This window comes from Oncorhynchus kisutch, linkage group LG29 (assembly GCF_002021735.2).
Source record: "Oncorhynchus kisutch isolate 150728-3 linkage group LG29, Okis_V2, whole genome shotgun sequence".
NCBI classification, from domain to species: domain Eukaryota; kingdom Metazoa; phylum Chordata; class Actinopteri; order Salmoniformes; family Salmonidae; genus Oncorhynchus; species Oncorhynchus kisutch.
In genome coordinates this window covers 21,802,764-21,812,765 of record NC_034202.2, presented here as the reverse complement: position 1 = coordinate 21,812,765, position 10,002 = coordinate 21,802,764, and the positions used below count along the sequence as shown (strand labels likewise).

General features: G+C 43.5%; 1 protein-coding gene across 1 annotated transcript in view; it reads left to right on the top strand.

Annotated features, from left to right (window-relative positions):
- Positions 1-5,637: 5,637 nt before the first annotated feature.
- The window catches only part of LOC109874407 (BMP/retinoic acid-inducible neural-specific protein 1), a 117,482-nt gene continuing 113,117 nt past the window's right edge, over positions 5,638-10,002 (top strand). The window contains exon 1 of the mRNA XM_020466292.2: positions 5,638-6,043. The gene's annotated coding sequence lies outside the window, so the exon portion shown is untranslated. The remainder of the gene's footprint in view (positions 6,044-10,002) is intronic.

Genomic DNA, 10,002 nt, shown 5'->3' with positions numbered 1-10,002 from the left:
CATTTCTGGGGATTAATTTAGAATTGCTAAGTAATTTATTAGTGTCTCAGATTGGACTGCAAACACATGACAAAGATGTGGACGACACACAAGGTCTTCAAAACTGGTGCTGTTTTCTTTGGATTTCGATTCAGAGGTGCAATTTCACATCTCAATATTTGTATTATGTGTACAGTACAATGCATGATTTTGGGAAACATGCTTTTAGCGTCAATAATCACAAGTTGAAACTCTAACATCGGTTTGATACACAGTGCCAAAAATAGCCAAACAGTAATGTTATCCATAACTAAAATGTATTCACACCTAAAGCATATAAACACCCACATTGTTCAACAGCCTGTATACAGTGCATCCTTATCAAAACCAAAAATTAGATACCTCTCCCTTCTGCAAAATGTTGTAAGATCAACTGTTCTCGTTACTGTACCGTCACAGTTAGTTGCTAGGCTTAACTGTCGTTCAATATTGGAGGAGGCCTATGTCTATCATAGTGTGGTTCAGCTTTCGCACCATGGACAGCTCTAACATGGGAAGCTAGTTTCAGCACCAAGGACAGCTCTAATGTGGCAAGACAGTTTCAGCACCATGGACAGCGCTTATATGGGAAACCCTTTTCGGTCCCATGGAAAGCTCTTACAGGGGGAACAGTTTCAAAACCATGGACAGCTCTTATAGAGGGAACAGTTTCAGAACCATGGACAGCTCTTATAGGGGGAACAGTTTCAGAACCATGGACAGCTCTTATAGGGGGAACGGTTTCAGAACTAAGGACAGCGCCTACATGGAAACCAGTTTCAGAACCATGGACAGCTCTTATAGGGGGAACAGTTTCAGAACCATGGACATCTCTTATAGGGGAAACCGGTTTCAGAAACATGGACAGCTCTTACAGTGGAAACAGTTTCAGAACCATGCACAGATCTTATAGGGGGAACAGTTTCAGAACCATGGATAGCTCTTATAGGGAAAACCAGTTTCAGAACCATGGACAGCTCTTATAGGGCGAACCATGGACAGCGCTTATAGGGGAAACCAGTTTCAGAAACATGGACAGCTCTTACAGTGGAAACAGTTTCAGAACCATGCACAGATCTTATAGGGGGAACAGTTTCAGAACCATGGATAGCTCTTATAGGGGAAACCAGTTTCAGAACCATGGACAGCTCTTATACGGCAAACCATGGACAGCGCTTATAGGGGAAACCAGTTTCAGAACCATGGACAGCTCTTATAGGGGGAAGCCAGTTTCAGCACAATGGACAGCTCTTATGGGGGATGCTCTAGTAATGTACACAGCCACAATGCCCAGGGAGGTGATTACAATATCATGTCCGTGCAAATAGTTCATTAGAGAAACCTGAGGATTTCACCAGGGACGGCCCAGGAAGCACATGAACAAAGACACTCTGCGGCGCCACAGCCAACGAATGGGGAGCAGGGCACAGAAATGAAATATCAAGCAAAATGCCAACAAATCAGGTCCCTTTGTAGAGCCAGCCACTGTGCCACACAAGAATGAGCAAGGACAACCTGGAGCGTTTAGATGAAAGAAAGTGAGAGAGAGAGAGAGAGAGAGAGAGAGAGAGAGAGAGAGAGAGAGAGAGAGAGAGAGAGAGAAAGTGAGAGAGAGAGAGAGAGAGAGAGAGAGAGAGAGAGAGAGAGAGAGAAAGTGAGAGAGAGAGAGAGAGAGAGAGAGAGAGAGAGAGAGAGAGAGAGAGAGAGAGAGAGAGAGAGAGAGAGAAAGACATTGGGGAGGTGAGAGAGAAGTGATTGAGAGATACATAGCACAAGGAGAGAGGTAAAGAGACTGTCAATGACTGCAGTGGGAGTAACTGTCAAGTTACTGCACTAGCGGCTACATTACCGTGGGATGCTCCATGTAACATCCCAGCATCCCAAAGAGAGGCTCGTCAAAAATCCCTCAGCCACATCTTAATCACTGCTTAATGATTTACACAGAACAACAGCCTATCAAGGCTTGTCTTTGTTTCCCTTTCCCATTGTACTTGCATATGCTCTTCTGTTCCACTCGACAAGAGAGAAACAAACAAACCCTGCATTCTCTTTCAAATGACATAGTTTGCCGACAGCAGTGAAGGAGGAGAAAGAGAGAGTGAGTGCTGCTGTTAGATTGCCTTCTGCTTGCTGATGTTATTGAAATGTCTAGTAGGTACCTGTTCAGCTCCAGCAATGTTCCTGTTGGAGACAAGACGTGATGATGCACATTGAGGCTCATTAGTTACCTGATTAGGTACATGCAGGGGAAGGACCTGATCTTAGATCAGCACGCTCTGAGAAGCCTTATGAATACGGACCCTGTAAGGTGGTAATACCCAAGTCCTTTTGTCAGCTCAGCAAACCAATGACACCCCAATGACAATATGAGAGGCCTTGCACCTCGTTAAACACATTCAGGTCACCCCATTGGAATCCTGTTAACCTCGGAGAGTGTGAACTAATTGATTTATTTTCCGCTCCCGTTTTATGGTTTCTCCTATAAACTCTGCCATTAGCACTGATAGAATTATTGCAGTTTGTTGACTTGTATATAATATCAGGTCCTGAGTGAAACAGCTCACTCCAGTCAAGCCAAGATCAGAGTATATTACTCTAAATTCCCTGTGAAGAGCTTGTCCATTAGGGGACTGTGAAGAGCTTGTCCATTAGGGGACTGTGAAGAGCTTGTCCATTAGGGGACTGTGAAGAGCTTGTCCATTAGGATACTGTGAAGAGCTTGTCCATTAGGGGACTGTGAAGAGCTTGTCCATTAGGAGACTGAACTGGGGAGGCATTAGGAAAATATGTCACTTAAAAATCATCCAGGTCACATCAGGCCTGGACAAGCATATAATAGTATCATTCGCATAATCTTTTTTCTCATTCACCTTTAATCTGCCTTTTTTAGTCATCTACCTTTAAACCTAATTATAGTAAATTATTTTGTCAGCACCAACACATTTACTCAGGTACCAGTGGATTGCACCATCCTGTGCCTAAGTGTGGAACAATTAAACAGGCATTTGCTGTCAGAGGAATGGCCGTGTGAGATTTGAATTGAGGCTTGATGAGGTGGACTATAGGAGGAGGAGGATGGTGTAGTATGTGGTGATGGGCTGACTACTGACTGCCCAGGTAACCTTCAGCAGATTAGATTGTTTCTCATTAGAGTCAGGAGAAGGCCAGGATGGTAACACCTAATTCTCTCTCTCTCTCTCTCTCTCTCTCTCTCTCTCTCACACACACACACACACACACTCACACTCACTCAGACTGATCTGGCTCCATCCTTACGCCTTCTACATGGAGAAATTGAGAAAATCCTCATGCAAATATAATGACGGATGGAGCTGCTGGGTATTTGGACATCTGTCTTCTCTCTCACAGCTCAGCTAGAGAGCTGAGGCTGTATGACAGGCCCATGGCCAGTGTGGAATAACACGGGAGATGGAGAATTATCTCCCTGCTACCCCCAGAGAACTTCCATTAGTAGGTTGTCAGTCTAGCAAACACCCCAGCAGCCTTCCAGGCAGGACAAGTCAGCTCCTCACTTCTAATAGCATGAGATCATATAAGCCTGGCTACAGTTAGAACTATTTAGGTGATATGGGCCTGGAGTTTGGTGAATTGAAATTATGTAGATGATACACTCAAAAGTGCATAAAAAATGGTACTACAATATGTCATGGGCAATGATAGATCAAATGTTGTTTTGAGTGTAGAGAATGCAAATATTTTTGTCAAGTGAAGTGTGTCTACATGTATGTGTGTGTAAGTGTGTGTGTGTTACATCTGCTCCTACCACGCCCTCTACTTCTCATCCTGTGTCTCCTTAACCTGCCACTACTCCCCTAGTGCTCTCTCTCTCTGTATGTGTGCATCTGATTGTGTGAGGGGAGACAGTACTCAGCCCTGCCACTTCCACGCTGCCAGTTCGTAGCCACTGCTCAGTCTGTCTGCAGTTCAAGTCGTTTGTTCCTGCATAGATCTTTTTATCCAGTTGTGCCTGTTTTTCCCTAGCATGATGCTGCTCTTCTCTCCACTACAGTTGCGTCCGCTCTGACCCTGGTCCCTGTCTCCAGCCCCTCGTCTCGTCAGTCCTGCTTCCCTGCACTGGACCCCTGCTCTACTGCTTCCTTGGATTCCGCTCCAGATTTCCAGACCTCCAGACCTGCTTACTCTGCCCCTACTCCCCTTGCCCCAGCCTCAGTTCCTGGTTCCCTGCTACCTGCCCGAGCTCCCCCCTGCCTGCACCTCATCTCTTTTCAATAAATACCTTAATTACCTTATCCCTGTCTCCTCGTCTGAGTCTGCACTTGGTTTCACCTGCTCCGCCCCGCTTAACAGTTTTTATGAGAGCGATAGAGTCTGTGTGTGCGTGCGTGCATGCGTTTGTGCATGTTCCATGTACGACTCCATAAGTACACTTCAGTAGATACTCATGTATGGAGCTCATGTACCAAATCAAAGACACAGTAGAGGGGCGGTCTATATGCCATGTTAGAGGCACATGTAACACTGATCAAGGGATGCTCAGGTTGATAAAACCTAATATCAAAAGGAAAATGTGAGCTTCTAGTCCAATGGCAATATTTCCAAGACAAGTGATTTTAAACCCGAAAAAGTCACTAAGTGGAGTCATCCACCTGTGAATGATATGAAACATGCACTTGTCAAAGCTAAACTCCTGTGTGGCGCAGTGGCATAAGGCACTGCATCTCAGTGCTAGAGGCGTCATTACAGACCCTGGTTTGATCCTGGGCTGTGTCACAACCAGCTGTGATCGGCCAGCGCACAATTGGCCCAGCGTCGTTCGGGTTAGGGGAGGGTTTGGCCGGAGTATTCCATTATTGTAAAATAAGAATTTGCCTAGTTCTAAAAAATAAACAAACTAAATGCTATTGTAAATGCATAGGTGTGGACAGCGAAATGTAAAAGTGTTTGGAAAGCCAACTGCAATGCAATGGCCTCTATAACATGGACAGTTGCCAGCAGAACGCATCGGTCTTTTTAGGGTTTTCAGGACCATGGACAGCCAACATGCATAGCCCTCTGTTCTGGAGCACTTTCAGGGCACTGGACAGCGCCTCCACATATTTTTTCTTGTTGGTGCAAACAAATCTCACACACAAACTCACTAAATAAATAAATAAATAAATTCACTCTGGGTACGGTGTACAACCATTATTCGTCATCTGGCAAGTGTGTGCTCCCTAATCCATTAGTGTGTATGTGTCTGTGTTTGTGCGTGCGTGCGAGAGAGAGAGAGAGATACATGCGTCGTTGGGTTTTATTCCTGTTTCATATTGCTAGGTTTCCATTGAAACAGTCACACAAGAAACAGTCACACAATGAAAGGAGCGGTGGTAATCCATAGACTCTAGACTCTACACTTTCCCCAGTAGTCCGATTTGGGGTTGCTTTAACGTTTGTCATGCTGTCTTCTTTTGGGGGTTTTCAAAGTTGAACCTTTATAATCGTTGTTTATCAACACATAAAGTCACGGAGCGGTATGTCCTTCCTCCCCAACCCTTCTTTCCCCCCTCCTCTCCCGTTCGGCTTGTGTGGTTCAGTCCCACCCCCTGCCGTCTGGTATTGCCGTCCTCTACAATACAAAGCTGTATTCTCAGTACCTCCCCCCTAGTTTCGCTTCCTTTTGCCCTGGACTCGATCAGTCTCTGCCTACCTTCCTTGGCATCCTCACTACCACCTCTTCACCTGCGAACGACTTTCACGGATCCGAGCTCGCCCGAACCTCCCTAGAACACATCGGGATATTTCTTCTTAACTATCGAACTCCCGTTTCCCCACGGGTCGACTTGGTCACTCTGTTTATCTGTGTACACATGCTTACCAACTTGCCGAACCGAAGGATTTCTCTCTCTTGAGCATGAGAAGGACCGCCAACTCATCCACAATTCAACATCTAAGATTGAGCTACCAGCATGCACACTGGATACATATGCTCCAGCAAAAGTTTTCGGACAGAAAACTAAAGCACCTTGGACCACATATTCCGAGCACAGGGGAGAATCAGTTTTAGGTAAGCCTGAATAAGTGTAGCCTAATTTGCGTTCAATTGTATTGTTTTATATACACACTATACCAGTTATTAGAGTAGCTAGAGGTTATGCTGTAGCTTATTGACAGTTATGGCGATTTTACATGGTCAACATGATAGGATATAGTGTTTTTTTCTGGACGGATGCGTTTTTCTGCTTTATCATTGTCAAATCATGCAGCGTGTTGTCTTATATGTAGCCTATGTGAGTTTTGTGTTTCCATGTGTCCAACCTATGTTGTTGTTATTTATCTCAAGTAACATTCACTAAATGTCCATTACTGGGGATATGAACAACGCTAGATCCTAATACCTTACATTTACATGCAAAGTGAGTTGGTGGTTCAGTGTAGTAGGCGATAGGCTGAATTCTCCTCGCATATGACTGTATGTAATGCGAGGCTGCAGAGGAGGACGAAATAATGAAAGAGCGTAATAGTGAGGGGGAGAAAGCATTAAGAATCAGTTTTCAGTCCACGCATAGTTTCTTTCACACTGACCCTCGCCTCAATGAATGGACCGTCGGAATCAGACCAGGGCACATTGAAGTTCCAGGCACAGCATCATAATATGCTTGTGTATTTTGTTCTAGAAATAACGGGGTTCAGCTCAAACGTCGATTCCCATGTGGGATTATATCAACATTACTACAGTTGATTGTGCAATGTGAGTCCCTATCAGTTCATTTTACAACATACGACTTAAATACCGAAGCTTCTGAAATTCAAGATTTATGCCGCATTTCAATTGCTCACATTTCAAGCATCGTTAGTTTGTTTCTAGCGAATTGTGGAATGAAGGCTACCCGTTTCACCTGCTGTATGCAATGGTGAAATGCATTAATGTTTGATGTTAGTCTCTCAGTTGTAAATATGCAGTAATTGGTGTGTCACTTATTTGATCTTATCCGTGAATACGTTCAAACACAGTTTAGACAGAATCCATCGTGCAAGTGTATGCGTGTGTGTATGTGTGTAAAAAATATAGCAAATGCGACAATATCCGGACTGTTGCCTCATGAGTCTACCTTTTAAACACAGACCTGTATGTTGGAAAGCAGCTTGATCAATAATACAAATATGCTGATGTTAATGGCTTATTCAAATTAATTCAACAGAGCAGAAATATTATGATCAGAAAATATATGTATGTTTATGAGGTTGCACCAACGAGCCAAAGTTGCCTCTCCCTCCCTTCAAGTGAAGTTGTGTGAGTGCGCTACTGTCGACTAACTGCTGGGGGAGCTCGCGCTCTTTTGGCCCATGTGTCATATTATCATCTACAGGCAGGATAATTGACTGGTGCTGATGAATACACGATTAGAAATGCAACTCCACTTTTAGTGGGCAATTCGTTTTTTAGAACTAACGACTGGATTTTATAACTAATGATGGGGACTTCTTCTTCTTTATTTTGTGCCTTTAGATATGTGCCAATAGGTGTTCGTCATCCTTCACGTTACAGATCAATCATGTACTCTCAGTTTTACTCTCCTGAACCCATTTTAATTCCACATCAGACAAATGTAATTTCAAACAGACATGGTACAGCAATGATTGAACTAAGATACATTTTCTCTTGACATCATCACATGAATCAAATCGTAATAACGACATATACTGTAGAGTGGTCATTTCAACATGTTCATTTACCAAGATAAAAGTAGGGCACAGAAGCAGCAAGAACAGATTTACTGTCATTGTTAATATCAGTATTGACATCATATCCATGCTGCCATGTGGTCTGTTTTGTGAACTAAGTTGAAAGTTGTCAATCGATATAGCTCTCTTCAAGTCCACTCTGAATGCCATTCCATTTCTACTCTGCATTTTAAGTGCTCTTTACAATGGACACTTTCCAAGAACTGTTTTGTCGGGCAAGGCATTAACACATACATATTGACAGTATGCCAATATGTTATATCACATTATTCTGCGATTAACATGCATGAAAAAATGTCTACAGTCACAAAACAAAGACTTTTAAAAAATATTTCAAATGGCTAATTCAATCAGATGGCCTTTATATTTCATATATGATGGCAACATATAATCATTTTCAAAGAGAAATGGCTCACAATCACATATGCCAAAAAGAAAATGCCTGCAGTAGCTTGAGGCTACAGCTGTGTCCCATGCTTGGTGACACTGTGTTGACAAAGCCTGGGAGTACACACTGCAGCATGATGTTTTGTGACTCCTGCTGTGCACTTCAATGATGGATTGATTGCAACCTCATGTTGCCATGATTCACAAAGGCAAATAAAGGACTACACACTAGAGACTACACACACACACACACACACACACACACACACACACACACACACACACACACACACACACACACACACACACACACACACACACACACACACACACACACACACACACACAAACACACTTTCACACACTCACACACACACACACACACACACACACACACACACACACACACACACACACACACACACACACACACACACACACACACACACAGAGAGCGAGATTAGGGTGCATAGTAGCACATTCTCCTTAAATAGATCAACTGGGAGGTAGGCAGTGGCCCATTCTCCTTAAATAGATAAACTGGGAGGTAGGCAGTGGCCCATTCTCCTTAAATAGATAAACTGGGAGGTAGGCAGTGGCCCATTCTCCTTAAATAGATCAACTGGGAGGTAGGCAGTGGCCCATTCTCCTTAAATAGATAAACTGGGAGGTAGGCAGTGGCCCATTCTCCTTAAATAGATAAACTGGGAGGTAGGCAGTGGCCCATTCTCCTTAAATAGATCAACTGGGAGGTAGGCAGTGGCCCATTCTCCTTATGTATGGACAAGAATATCAAATACAAGCCCTCTCAGTGCTGGAGCTAGAAGAGCTAACTGTCTCACATTGCCAAGAGGCATCAGGCGTCTCCACTATTGGCCGGACTAGCAGTGTGCGCTGGTTGCAGCTGGAGTGGCCAGAAAGGATTCCTTCCAGAGGGAATACAAAACCTGTTTTGATGGGAGGAAAAAGTACAGTGGTCAAATCAAGCCATGCGTCAGAACAACACACAACGGATGGTGAACTTCATTCCAAATTGCAGTGGTAATCATTTGACCTGCAGTTGTCCTCTGGCCTGTACTTCTCCTCTGGGGCTACCACAAGACCTAAGCAGAAATGAAGTTGCTGGATGTGTTAGTTGACGTGAGGCTACTGTGGGATTGCTTGACTAGTAACTAAATGCAAAAACATCTACGACCTATACGTTATGTACTCCTAGATAAAATGTTATATACACTTGCCCAGAGTGCAACTGTGAGATGTGCATACTGTATCTCACCATAGACTCATATACATATATGCATTTCCTACTTACTCTATGTACTTTCCAGTACAGTAGTGAGCTAATGGGATGAGCATGCATGGCTTACCGTGCACAGCAGGGATAGTGCCCTACAGCTGAAGGAAGCCTCAAAAACCTCTCAGCGAGTCAATCAAGGCAGACATTTTTTTATGCCTGCAAAATTAATATAGACACCTCAATCAATTATTTATCAGTCAAATACGTACCTTCAGGAGGTATTCACATCCCTTGACTTTTTCCACATTTTGTTGTTACAGCCTGAATTTAAAATAGATTACATTGAGATTGTTGGTCACTGGCCGACACACAATACCCCATAATGTTAAAGTGGAATTATGTTTTAAAGCTGAAATATATTGAGTCAATATGTATTCAACCCCTTTGTTAAGGCATGCCTAAATAAGTTCAGGGGTAAAAATAGTCTTAATTAACAAGTCCCATAATAAGTTGCATGGATTTTTTTAATGACTACCTCATCTCTGTACCCCACACACACAATTATCTGTAAGGTCCTCAGTCGAGCAGTGAATTTCAAACACAGATTCAACCACAAAGACCAGGGAGGTTTTCCAATGTCTCTCAAAGAATAGCAC